A 14,240-nucleotide genomic window follows, 5' to 3' on the forward strand; every position below is an offset into this window, starting at 1 on the left:
TTCCTGAAGGTTATTTTTGCTGAATACAGGATTACAGCTTTTTTAAAAAAAAATTTACTTATTTGGCTGCGCTGGGTCTTAGTTGCGACACACGGGACCTTTGTTGCAGCATGCAGGATCTTTGCAGCATACGGGCTCTTTTAGTTGTGGTATTCAAACTCTTATTTTTTTACATTTATTTATTTATTTATTTTGGGCTGCATTGTGTCTTTGCTGTTGAATGCGGGCTTTCTCTAGTTGTGGAGAGCAGGGGCCACTCTTCGTTGTGGTGCGCGGGCATCTCACTGTGGTGGCTTCTCTTGTTGAAGACCATGGGCTCTGGCATGCGGGCTGCAGTAGTTGTGGCACACAGGCTCAGTAGTTGTGGCTCGTGGGCTCTAGAGCACAGGCTCAGTAGTTGTGGTGCATGGGCTTAGTTGCTCCGTGGCATGTGGGATCTTCCTGGACCAGGGCTTGAGCCCGTGTCCCCTGCATTGGCAGGGAGATTCTTAACCACTGCACCACAAGGGAAGTCCCGCGGGCTCTTTCAATTGCATCATGTGGGCTCTTTTAGCTGCAGCATGTGAACTTTTAGTTGCAGCATGTGGGATCTAGTTCCCTAACCAGGGATCAAAACCGGGCCCCCTGCATTGGGAGAGTGGCATCTTAGCCACTGGACCACCAGGAAAGTCCCAGGATTCTGGCTTGACAGTTATTTTCTTTCAGCACATAAAAAAATGTGCCACTTCTTTATGGCTTCCACAGTTTCTGAGGAGAAATCTATTATCATTCGAATTGTTTTTCTCTGATAGGTAAGGTGTCATTTCTTTCTCACTGCTTTTGCAATTCTACTCTTTGTCTTTAGTTTCAGAAGTTTGACTATGAGGTGTCTTGAAGTGGATTTCTTTGCCTTTATCCTGTTTGGGGTTTGCTAAATTTGGGTAGTGTTCAGCCATTCAAGTACTTTTTCATCTCTTTTACCTTTTTCTCCAGGACTATGATGACAAGAATGTTAGATCTTTTGTTAGAATCCCATAGGTCCCTGAGGCTCTGTTAAATTTTTCTTTTTATTCATTTATTTATTTTTTGGATGAATTGGGTCTTCATTGCTGCGTGCAGGCTTTCTCTAGTTGCAGAGAGTGGGGGCTACTCTTCACTGCAGTGCACAGGCTTCTCATTGCAGTGGCTTCTCTTGTTGTGGAGAATGGGCTCTAGGAACGCGGGCTTCAGTAGTCATGGCATGGGCTCAGTAGTTGTGGCTTGTGGGCTCTAGAGTGCAGGCTCAGTAGTTGTGGCACACGGGCTCAGTTTTTCCACAGTATGTGGGATCTTCCTGGACCAGGGATCGAACCCATGTCCCCTGCATTGACAGGAGGATTCCTAACCACTGCACCATCAGGGAAGCCCCCATTCTAGTTTACTTTTCATTTCAGAAATAACTTTTAGTTTATTCTTTTTCCTGAGTTTTGTAAGCTTACTTTTTAAAATCTTATTTTTTTCCAATTATCACATTTCTGAATTTTTCTAATTCTTATTTATACTGATTTTTTAAGAGCTTCTTTTATTTTCTTAATGGTTTTCTTCTGTTTTTTTATTTTATATAATTTTTAAAAAAATTTTTGTCTCTGCTGGGTCTTCATTGTTGTGCTTAGGCTTTCTTTATGTGTGGAGAGCAGGGGTTACTCTTCATTGTGGTGCGTGGGCTTCTCATTGTGGTGGCTTCTCTTGTTGCGGAGCACAGGCTCTAGGTGTGTGGGCTTCAGTAGTTGTGGCACACAGGCTCAGTAGTTGTGGCTCGTGGGCTCTAGAGCACAGGCTCAGTAGTTGTGGTGCATGGGCTTATTTGCTCCATGGCATGTGGGATCTTCCCGGACCAGGGCTTGAACCCATGTCCCCTGCATTGGCAGGCAGATTCTTAACCACTGCACAACCAGGGAAGTCCCAGAAATTCTTTAGATATTGTAGTTCCAAGTTCTTTGTCAGTTATACTTTGTAAAGATTTTTCTCCCAGTCTGTGGCTTGTATTTTCATTTTCTTATCAGTGACTTTTCAATAGTAGTTTTTAGTTTTAATTTTTATGATGACAAAGTTATCAATTTGTTATTTAATGGGTTTGGTAGCATATCTAAAAACTGTTGCCTAAACCAAGGACACAAGGATTTTTCCCTTATGTTTTCTTCTAGAAGTTTTTATAGTATCAGGTTTTACATTTAGTTTTATGAATCATTTTTAGTTAAATAATTTTTTTGTATGGCATGAGGTATGGATCAAGTTAACTAAGAAAAATTTTTTTACATATGGATATCCATTTGTTCCAGCAGCATTTATTGAGAAAGGCTACCCCTTCTTTACTCAACTGCCTTTGTCAAAAATTAATTGTATGTTTATGTTATGTGATTACTTCCGGACTCTATTTCATTCCATTGACCCATTTCTTTCTTCTTTCTTTCTTTCTAACTTAATTTTATTTATATTTTTATACAGCAGGTTCATATTAGTTATCTATTTTATACATATTAGTGTATATATGTCAATCCCCATCTTGCAATTCATCCCACCACGACCACCACCCGTCCTCCCACCATTTTCCACCATTGGTGTCCATACGTTTGTTTTCTACATCTGTCTCTATTTCTGCCCTGTAAACCAGTTCATCTGTACCATTTTTCTAGGTTCCACATATATGCGTTAATATACAATATTTGTTTTTCTCTTTCTGACTTACTTCACTCTGTATGACAGTCTCTAGGTCCATTCATGTCTCTACAAATGACCCAATTTTGTTCCTTTTTATGGTTGAGTAATATTCCATTGTATATATGTACCACATCTTCTTTATCCATTCGTCTGTCGATGGGCATTTAGGTCGCTTACATGACCTGGCTATTGTAAATAATGCTGCAATGAATATTGGGGTGCATGTGTCTTTTTTGTTGTTGTTGTTCTTTTTTTGAGTACGCGGGCCTCTCAGTGTTGTGGCCTCTCCCGTTGTGGAGCACAGGCTCCGGACGCACATTTAGGAATCAGGCTCAGCGGCCATGGCTCATGGGCCCAGCCGCTCCGCGGCATGTGGGATCCTCCCAGACCGGGGCACGAACCAGTGTCCCCTGCATCGGCAGGCGGACTCTCTACCACTGCTCCACCAGGGAGGCTCCATGTGTCTTTTTAAATTATGGATTTCTCTGCGTATATGCCCAGTAGTGGGATTCCTGGGTCATATGGTAATTCTATTTTTAGTTTTTTAAGGAACCTTCATACTGTTCTCCATAGTGGCTGTATCAATTTACATTACCACCAACAGTGCAAAAGGGTTCCCTTTTCTCCACACCCTCTCCAGCATTTGTTATTTGTAGATTTTCTGATGATGCCCATTCTAACTGGTGTGAGGTGATACCTCATTGTAGTTTTGATTTGCATTTCTCTAATAATTAGTGATGTTGAGCAGCTTTTCATGTGCTTTTGGCCATCCGTATGTCTTCTTTGGAGAAATGTCTATTTAGGTCTTCTGCCCAGTTTTGGATTGGGCTTTTTTTTTTTTTTTTTTTTTTTTTTTTGGTATGCGGGCCTCTCACTGTTGTGGCCTCTCCCGTTGCAGAGCACAGGCTCCGGAAGTGCAGGCTCAGCGGGCATGGCTCACAGGCCTAGCCACTCCACGGCATGTGGGATCCTCTCGGACCGGGGCACGAACCCGTGTCCCCTGCATCGGCAGGCAGACTCTCAACAAGTGCACCACCAGGGAAGCCCCGGGTTGTTTGTTTTTTTAATATTGAGCTACATGCGCTGTTTATATATTTTGGGGATTAATCCTTTGTCCGATGATTCGTTTGCAAATATTTTCTCCCATTCTAAGGGTTGTCTTTTCATCTTGTTTGTAGTTTCCTTTGCTTTGCAAAAGCTTTTAAGTTTCATTAAGTCCCACTTGTATATTTTTGTTTTTATTTCCATTACTGTAAGAGGTGGATCAAAAAAGATTTTTCTGTGATTTATGTCAAAGAGTGTTCTTCCTATGTCTTCCTCTAAGGGTTTTATAGTGTCTGGTCTTACATTTAGGTCTCTAATCCATTTTTAGTTTATTTTTGTGTATGGCGTTAAGGAGTGTTCTAATTTCATTCTTTTTCATGTAGCTGTCCAGTTTTCCCAGCACCACTTATTGAAGAGACTGTCTTTTCTCCATTGTATATCTTTGCCTCCTTTGTTATACATTAGTCGACCATAGGTGCATGGGTTTATCTCTGGGCTTTCTATCCTGTTCCATTGATCTATGTTTCTGTTTTTGTGTCAGTACCATATTGTCCTGATTACTGTAGCTTTGTAGTATAGTCTGAAGTCAGGGAGTCTGATTCCTCCAGCTCCGTTTTTTTTTTTCCTTCAAGACTGCTTTGGTTATTCGGGGTCTTTTGTGTGTCCATACAAATTTTAAGATTTTTTGTTCTAGTTCTATAAAAATTGCCACTGGTAATTTGATAGGGATTGCATTGACTCTGTAGATTGCATTGGTTAGTATAGTCATTTTCACAATGTTGATTCTTCCAATCCAAGAACATGGTATATCCCTCCATCTGTTTGTGTCATCATTGATTTCTTTCATCAGTGTCTTATACTTTTCTGAGTACAGGTCTTTTACCTCCTTAGGTAGGTTTATTCCTTGGTATTTTATTCTTTTTGTTGCAACGGTGAATGGGATTATTTCCTTAATTTCTCTTTTTGATCTTTCATTGTTAGTGTATAGGAATGCAAGAGATTTCTGTGCATTAATTTTGTATCCTGCAACTTTACCAAATTCATTGATTAGCTCTAGTAGTTTTCTGGTGGCATCTTTAGGATTCTCCATGTATAGTATCATGTCATCTGCAAACAATGCCAGTTTTACTTCTTCTTTTCCAATTTGTATTCCCTTTATTTCTTTTTCTTCTCTGATTGCCGTGGTTAGGACTTCCAAAACTATGTTGAATAATAGTGGTGAAAGTGGACATCCTTGTCTTGTTCTTGATCTTAGAGGAAATGCTTTCAGTTTTTCACCGTTGAGAATGATGTTTGCTGTGGGTTTGTCATATATGGCCTTTATTATGTTGAGGTAGGTTCCCTCTATGCCTACTTTCTGGCAAGTTTTTATCATAAATGGGTGTTGAATTTTGTCAAAAGTTTTTTCTGCATCTATTGAGATTACCATATGGTTTTTATTCTCCAATTTGCTAATATGGTATGTCACATTGATTGATTTGCATATATTGAAGAATCCTTGCATCCCTGGGATAAATCCCACTTGATCATGGTGTATGATCCTTTTAATGTGTTGTTGGATTCTGTTTGCTAGTATTTTTTGAGGATTTCTACATCTATATTCATCAGTGATATTGATCTGTAATTTTCTTTTTTTGTGGTATCTTTGTCTGGTTTTGGTATCAGGGTGATGGTGGCCTCAAAGAATGAGTTTGGGAGTGTTCCTTCCTCTGCAATTTTTTGGAATAGCTTGAGAAAGATGGGTGTTAGCTCTTCTTTAAATGTTTGATAGAATTCACCTGTGAAGCCATCTTGTCATGGACTTTTCTTTGTTGGAAATTTTTTTTTTATTCTTTTTGGTACGCGGGCCTCTCACTGTTGTGGCCTCTCCCGTTGCGGAGCACAGGCTCCGGACGCGCAGGCTCAGCGGCCATGGCTTACAGGCCCAGCTGCTCCGCGGCATGTGGGATCCTCCCAGACCGGGGCCCGAACCCGTGTTCCCTGCATCGGCAGGTGGACTCTCAACCACTGCACCACCAGGGAAGCCCTCTAACTCTATTGATTTGAGTCTTCTCCCTCTTTTTCTTGATGAGTCTGGCTAAAGGTTTATCAATTTCGTTTATCTTCTCAAAGAACCAGCTTTTAGTTTCATTGATCTTTGCTATTCTTTTCTGTGCTTCTAGTTCGTTTATTTCTGCTCTGATATTTATGATTTCTTTCCTTCTACTAAATTTGGGTTTTGTTTGCTTTTCTTTCTCTAGTTCTTTTAGGTGTAAGCTTACATTGTTTATATGAGATTTTTCTTGTTTCTTGAGGTAGGCTTGTATTGCTATAAACTTCCCTGTTAGAACTGCTTTTGCTGCATCCCATAGGCTTTAGATTGTCGTGTTTTCATTGTCATTTGTCTCTAGGTATTTTCGATTTCCTCTTTGTTTTATTCAATGATCTCTTGGTTATTTAGTAATGTATTGTTTAGCCTCCATGTGTTTGTTTTTTATGTGTTTTTCCCTGTAATCAATTTCTAATCTCATAGCGTTGTGGTCAGAAAAGATGCTTGATATGATTTCAGTTTTCTTGAATTTACTGAGGATTGATTTGTTACCCAAGATGTGATCTATCCCGGAGAATGTTCTGTGTGCACTTGAGAAGAAAGTGTAATCTGCTGTGTTTGGATGGAATGTCCTATAAATATCAATTAAGTCTATGTGGTCTAGTGTGTCATTTAACGCTTGTGTTTCCTTATTAATTTTCTGTCTGGATGATCTGTCCATTGGTGTGAGGTGTTAAAGTCCCCCACTATTATAGTGTTACTGTCGATTTCCTCTTTTATAGCTGTTAGCAGTCGCCTTATGTATTGAGGAGCTTCTGTGTTGGGTGCATATATATTTATGATTGTTATATCTTCTTCTCAGATTGATCCCTTGATCATTACATAGTGTCCTTCCTTTTCTCTTGTAATATTCTTTATTTTAAAGTCTATTTTATCTGATATGAGTATTGCTACTCCAGCTTTCTTTTGATTTCCATTTGCATGGAATATCTTTTTCCATCCCCTCACTTTCAGTCTGTATGTATCCCTAGGTCTGAAGTAGGTCTCTTGTAGACAGCATATATATGGGTCTTGTTTTTGTATCCATTCAGTGAGCCTGTGTCTTTTGGTTGGAGCATTTAATTCATTCACGTTTAAGGTAATTATCGATATGTTCCTACTACCATTTTCTTAATTGTTTTGGGTTTGTTTTTGTAGGTTGTTTTCTTCTCTTGTGTTTCCCACTTAGAGAAGTCCCTTGCCTTTGTTGTAGAGCTGGTTTGGTGGTGCTGAATTCTCTTAGCTTTTGCTTGTTTGTAAGGCTTTTGATTTCTCCATCGAATGTGAATGGGATCCTTGCCGGGTAATCTTGGTTGTAGCTTCTTCCATTTCATCACTTTAAAAATATCGTGCCACTCCCTTCTGGCTTGTAGAGTTTCTGCTGAGAAATCACCTGTTAACCTTATGGGAGTTCCTCTGTATGTTATTTGTCATTTTCTACTTGTTGCTTTCAATAATTTTTCTTTGCCTTTAATTTTTGTCAATTTGATTACTATGTGTCTCAGCGTGTTTCTCCTTGGGTTTATCCTGCCTGGGACTGTCTGTGCTTCCTGGAATTGGGTGGCTATTTCCTTTCCCATGTTAGGGAAGTTTTTGACTATAATCTCTTCTTGGGTCCTTTCTCTCTCTCTTCTCCTTCTGGGACCCCTATAATGCGAATGTTGTGTTTCAGGTTGTCCCAGAGGTCTCTTAGGCTGTCTTCATTTCTTTTCATTCTTTTTTCTTTATTCTATTCTGCTGCAGTGAATTCCACCATTCTGTCTTCCAGGTCACTTATCCGTTCTTCTGCCTCACTTATTCTGCTATTGATTCCTTCCAGTATATTTTTCATTTCAGTTATTGTATTGTTCATCTCTGTTTATTCTTTAATTCTTCTGTTTGTTTTTTAATTTTTCTAGGTCTTTGTTAAACATTTCTTGCATCTTCTCGATCTTTGCCTCCATTCTTTTTCCAAGGTCCTGGACCATCTTCACTGTCATTATTCTGAATTCTTTTTCTAGAAGGTTGCCTATCTGCACTTCATTTAATTGTTTTTCTGGGGTTTTATCTTGTTCCTTCATCTGGTACAAAGTCTTCTGACTTTTCATTTTGTCTATCTTTTTGTGAATGTTGTTTTGCTTCCACAGGCTGCAGAATTGTAGTTCTTCTTGTTTCTGCTGTCTGTCCTCTGGTGGATGAGGCTATCCCATTTCTTTATTTTTATGCCAATATCACACTGCCTTGATTACTATAGCTTTACCATAATTCTTGAAATTAGTTAGTGTTGGACCTCCAAGTTTTGTTCTTTTTCAGTGTTGTTTTGGCTATCCTAGGACCTCTGCATTTCATATAAATTTTAGAATCAATTTGTCAATCTCTTAAAAAAAAAAAAAGCCTGCTGAGATTTTTCCTGGGATTGTACTGAATCTGTAGATCAATTTGGAAGAGAACTGACATCTTACAAAACTGAGATTTCTGCCCCTTGAACAAAGTATATTTTGTCAAAGTACAAAATTTTGATATTATTATAAATTGTATTTTTTTTTTTTTTTTTTTTTTTTGCCACACAATGCAGCTTGTGGGTTCTTAGTTCCCTGACCAAGGATTGAGCCTGGGCCCTTGGCAGTGAGAATGTGGAGTGTTAACCACTGGACTGCCAGGGAATTCCCAAATTATATCTTTTTAAAAATTGCAATTTATAGTAGTTTCCTGCTTGTATATGAAAGTATAATTCAGTTGGATTTTCTCCATAAAGAATCATGTCATCTGCAAATTAAGACAGCTTTACTGCTTCCTGTTTAATCTGTACTTTTTTTCCTGCCTGATTGCACTGACTAGAATTTCCAGTACAATATTTTTTAAAGTGTTTTGATATTTCTTTTTACTTATATATTTTAAATTATCAAGGAAATAATTACAGTTACAGGGCCCAACAAAGTGTAGCTACATCTAGTCCAGTTTTCTCTTTTTATATATATATAAAATAAGACATTGATGGAATCCACATTTCTGATCAGAGCTCTTTCCCCTTCATAGTGGCAACACTCATAATGATCATGTATAATATAAAAGCTCTACCTTAGGCACTTTAATTTGTTTTAGCATATGCTGTTTGTTTTTGTTGTTGTTCTTGCTTGCTCTTGTTGTTTTGCCACGCTGCGCAGCTTGTGGGATTTTAGTTTCCCAACCAGGGATTGAACCTGGCTGCTTGGCAGTGAAAGCACGAAGTGCTAACAACTGGACTGCCAGGGAATTCCCACATATGCTGTATTATTAATTTACGCAAATGTCTAAAGTACACAACCTCAGTAAGCAGTACCAAAGTTGAATTCATAAAACTCAGAAAACTAGGAACTGTGATTCTCCTCCAGTATAATCTTGAATATGAGAGGTGAAAATGGCAATCTTTGATTTGTTCCCACTATGGCAACTCTATTTTTAGTTTTTTAAGGGACTTCTGTACTGTTTTCTGTAGTGACTGTACCAATTTACATTCCCACCAACAGTGTAGGAGGGTTCCCTTTTCTCTACACCCTCTCCAGCATTTGCTATTTGTAGACATTTTAATGATGGCTATTCTGACTGGTGTGAGGTGATACCTGATTTTAGTTCTGATTTGCATTTCTCTAATAATTAGTGATGTTGAGCAACTTTTCATGTGCCTATTGGCCATCTGTATGTCTTCTTTAGAGAAATGTCTATTTAGGTCTTTTGCCCATTTTTTGATTGGGTTGTCTTTTTAAAATTTATTTATTTTTGGCTGTGTTGGGTCTTCGTTGCTGTGCGCAGGCTTTCTCTAGTTGTGGAGAGCGGGGGCTACTCTTTGTTGCAGTGCACGGGTTTCTCATTGTCGTGGCTTCTCTTGTTGCGGAGCATGGGCTCTAGGTGCGCAGGCTTCAGTAGTTGTGGCACGTGAGCTCAGTAGTTGTGGCTTGTGGGCTCTAGAGCTCAGGCTCAGTAGTTGTGGTGCACAGGCTTAGTTGCTCCATAGCAAGTGGGATCTTTCCAGGCCAGGGCTCGAACCCATGTCCCTTGCATTGGCAGGCAGATTCTTAACCACTGCGCCACCAGGGAAGCCCAGGTTGTTTGTCTTTTTTGTTACTGAGTTGTACGAACTGTTTATACAATATATTTTGAAATAAGCCTTTGCTGGTCACATCTTTTGCAAATATTTTCTCCCATTTCATAGGTCGTCTTTTCATTTTGTTTATGGTTTTCTTTGCTCTGCAAAAGCTTCTGAGTTTGATTAGGTCCCATTTGTTTATTTTTGCTTTTATTTCTATTGCTTTAGGAGACTGACCTAAGGAAACATTGCTACGATTTATGTCAGAGAAAGTTTTGCCTATTTTCTCTTCTAGTTTTATGGTGTCATGCCTTTTATTTACATCTTTAAGCCTTTTTGAGTTTATTTTTGTGTATGGTGTGAGGGAGTGTTCTAACTTCATTTATTTACATGTGACTTTCCAGCTTTCCCAACACCACTTGCTGAAGAGACTGTCTTTTCTGCATTGTATATTCTTGCCTACTCTGTCAAAGATTAATGGACCATAGGTGTGTGGGTTTATTTCTGGGCTCTCTATTCAGTTCCATTGATCTATATGTCTCGTTTTTGTGCCAATACCACATTGTTTTGATTGGTATTGTCTTTGTAGTATTGTCTGAAGTCTGGGAGGGTTATGCCTCCAGCTTTTTCCTTTTCCCTCAGGATTGCTTTGGCAATTCTGGATCTTTTACGGGCCATATCAATTTTAGGATTATTTGTTCTAGTCATGCATAATTTAATGGAGATCACAGTAAATCTGTACATTGCTTTGGGTAGTATGTGTAATGTCCCTTTTTTTCCCTTGACAATCTTCCTTGAAGTTGGCTCTATCTGAAATATAGCTATGCCAGCTTTCTTTAGATTAGTGTAACATGAAACATCTTTCTCCATCCCTTTACTTGTAATCCCTCTGTGTCTTTATGTTTAAAGTGGGTTTCTTGTAGACATGTAGTTGGGTCTTGCTTTTTTATCCACTCTGACAATCTCTATCTTTCAATTGTTTTATTGAGACCAATCATGTTTAAAGTGATTATTGATAAAGTTGGATTATTATCTGACGTATTTGTTATTCTTTTCTATTTGCTGCCCTTGTTTGTTGTTTCCATTTTTGTCTTCTAGTCTTTTTTTTTGCCTTTTATGGTTTTGAGCATTTTTAATGATTCCATCTTCTTTCCTTTCTTATCATATCAGTTATACTTCTTTTTTCACTTTAGTGGTTGCCCTAAGGTTTGTAAAATACATTTACAACTTATCCAAGTCCACTTTCAAATAACACTGTACTGCTTCATGAGTAGTACAAGAACCTTATAATAGAGTATTCCCAATTTCCCCCTCCCATCCTTCACAACATTGCTGTCATTTATTTCACTTATCCATAAGGTATCATAATCAATAACATCGCTGTTATTATTTTGAACAAACTGTTATTCATTACATTAAGAATAAAAATAAAATTTGGTTTTAACTGGGATCCCAATGAATCTATAAATAATTTTAAAATCTTTACAATATTGGGTCATCTCATTTTTGAACATGTTACATATCTATATTTGGGTCTTCTTTCCAAAGACATCTGGGTGTTTTTGAAAATTTTAATAATTTACTCTATAAAGTTCTTATATGTCTTTCATTAGATTTATTCCTAGGATCATATAATTGTTGACTCTTGCTACATGAGGCATGCAGTTACATGAGGCAATGTTATTTTTTATTTGTTCATTATTTTTGCTTAAGCCAATTTGAGTTGTTTCCCTGCAACTAAAGAAGTCTTGACTAATGCAGGTAGTGTCAGGAAATGATGATGGAGAGCTCAAGAGACACATCACCTTGAAGTCGGAGACTAACATACCTTGCTAAGTGAATTAGACAAGGGGGCAATTTGGAAAAATTAAAATCAGGAAATTGACATAACCTGACTTGCAGCTTAAAAAGATGACTTGAGGCAGGCGCATCAGGATCCTCTTCCAAGTTCAGGGTAGATGTTATGTGCTTATAAAAAGATGGTGACAGTGCAGATGGAGGGGAGTAAATGGCTCTAAGATTTATTGATACAGAGTGGGTGTGACTTGGTGACAGATGAGAAGGCAATTGTGACAGATAGGGAGCAATTAAGGATGATTCCCAGATTTTGGCTCAAATGAGTGGCAGAAGAGTGGTACAGGAGTAGAGTAGGGAGCTATGAAGAAAGGTGATGAATTCTGTCTGGCACATGAGCTTCGGGTGATATGAAGTGGATGAGTTTGGGGCTCAGAGGATATAGATATAGATATAGATATATACATATAGTTAAAGATTTGGTTGTATGTAAACGAGATCACTGAGAAGAAAGTATAGAAGAGGAAAGAGGACAGACCCTTAAAAACATGATTGGTTGTGGGATGTAAGTTTGCTGCAAGAGTCAGTGATGCAGGTTGAGAAACAATCATGAAAGATGTAGGAGATGCAGGTTGAGAAACAATCATGAAAGATGTAGGAGAAAACTCAGGGAAGGATGGTGTCAGAGAAGTCTGGGAAGAATGAATATCAAAGGAGTGATCAAAATCTCAAAATACAAGGAAAGGTCAAGTAATGTTTTCATTATTATTGAGAAATGTCCCTCGACTCGGCAACATGTAGGTTATTGTTGGCCTCAGTGAGAGCAGCCTTCATGAGGACTGAATGAGAAGTGGAGAAATGGAGCCAAACTTGCAGTTGGTTCAGGCAACCTGACTGAGAAAAAGCAGGCCGGAGAGTTTTTGTTTAAAGACAAAGGAGATGGGGCTTCCCTGGTGGCGCAGTGGTTAAGAACCTGCCTGCCAATGCAGGGGGACACGGATTTGAGCCCTGGTCCGGGAAGATCCCACATGCCGCGGAGCAACTAAGCCCGTGTGCCACAACTACTGAGCCTGCGCTCTAGAGCCCGCAAGCCACAACTACTGAGCCTGTGTGCCGCAACTACTGACGCCCGCGTGCCTAGAGCCTGTGCTCCGCTACAAGAGAAGCCACCACAATGAGAAGCCCGCGCACCGCAACCAAGAGTAGCCCCCTCTCACCACAACTAGAGAAAGCCCGCGTGCAGCAACGGAGACCCAACGCAGCCAAAAAAAAAATTAAAAAAAAAAACAAGGGAGATTGTGCACGTGTGTGTGCTGAAAGGAACCATTTGTAAGGAAGAGTTTGAAAAGTGGGAGGAAATTGAGCCCAGACATAGTTGAGTACCCAGCTTTATCTGTGTGTCTGTCTGAACGTGGAGCTCAAGAGCAGGAAGATGTCTGGTTCAGTTTGGAGCTGTGGCTGATGGCGGGCCGCAGGACAGGCTAGAATTAACTAGGCGAGCTTGGATCCATAGTCCCTGAGCACAAATTCCGACTCAGCCTAGCTATCTAACCATGAACAAATCATTTAAACTGTCTATGTCTGTTTCCTTATCTGTCAGGTGAGGATAATATTGATACCTACCTCACTGGTTGGGATGAGGATTAAATAAACTAACATCCAATCGAGTGCTTATAACAGCACCTGACACAGCAAGCACATAAAAATGACAAAGCAGGGACTTCCCTGGTGGTCCAATGGGTAAGACTCTGCGCTCTCAATGCCGGGGGCCCGGGTTCGATCCCTGGTCTGGGAACTAGATCCCGCATGCATGCCACGACTAAGAGTCGGCATGCCACAACGAAAAGATCCTGCGTGCCACAATGAAGACCGGGCACAGCCAAAATAAATAAATAAATAATATTTTTTTAAAAAAAAAATGACAAAGCATTTTTGTTCCCCTGGATGGATTTCCCCAAATATCTTCACTCAGATTTCTGACTTATGTGAGTATAGACAAACATTTGCATAGTTTTCTCTGAATATTTTCCTCTTAAATATCTTTTTTTATAATAAATAATTATCCAGATGCCCCCAACATCCTCTCTTAAGTCCAGCAGCACATCAGCACAGCACAGATGTCCCTCTTCCCATGTCTGCCTGCCAGCTGGTCTATCTATACACACACACACACACACACACACACACCCCTTTTCTGAGTGGCTTCCCAAAACATCCCTTCCTAATTTGCTATGAAGTGAGCCATAAAGAATTTATTAACAATGAAGAAAAATCATAGCTAAGTATCAGATATTCCAGAGGAAGTTAAGATTTGAAATAAAAGCTAGGAAGTGGTTATTTTGAGAAGCAAGAGAATGGAACCGGGAAGGGGGACATATATAATGTTTCATCTCTTAAAAAGAAAAATCTGAAGCAAATACAACTATTGAGATGTGATAAAGCTGAGTGGTGGTTATACTGTGTGTATTATTTTATTCTCTACAGTATTCTGTTTGAAACATTTGAAATCATTAAATAAAAGTTCTTACTGTGGCAGGGAAGACCTAACATGGATGTGGATAGAATATGGCTGTTACTGTGAAAATAAGCAAGGTTCATGGACATTTCCATTTTTAA

Source organism: Tursiops truncatus, chromosome 2 (genome assembly GCF_011762595.2).
Source record: "Tursiops truncatus isolate mTurTru1 chromosome 2, mTurTru1.mat.Y, whole genome shotgun sequence".
Lineage (NCBI taxonomy): Eukaryota > Metazoa > Chordata > Mammalia > Artiodactyla > Delphinidae > Tursiops > Tursiops truncatus.